This window comes from Penaeus monodon, chromosome 25, assembly GCF_015228065.2.
Source record: "Penaeus monodon isolate SGIC_2016 chromosome 25, NSTDA_Pmon_1, whole genome shotgun sequence".
Taxonomy (NCBI): Eukaryota; Metazoa; Arthropoda; class Malacostraca; order Decapoda; family Penaeidae; genus Penaeus; species Penaeus monodon.
In genome coordinates, this window is record NC_051410.1 from 10,422,202 (window position 1) to 10,422,432 (window position 231).

Here is a 231-nt window from a genome sequence, read left to right on the forward strand (position 1 = left end):
ATTCCAAAAGATTACCATTTTCTTCTTGATATACTCCATATGTTCAAGAACTCCAAACTTATTAATTATTTCTGAAGACAATGGTATTAATTATATAACAAATTTGACTGATATAAAAGAAAATCATATCTAATTTGATATTATATACCGTATCAGTGTATCAAAAATTACTTTGCATTTGTTATGAATTATATGAGATATATGTCAAAATGCATATTCAGTTATATAAAT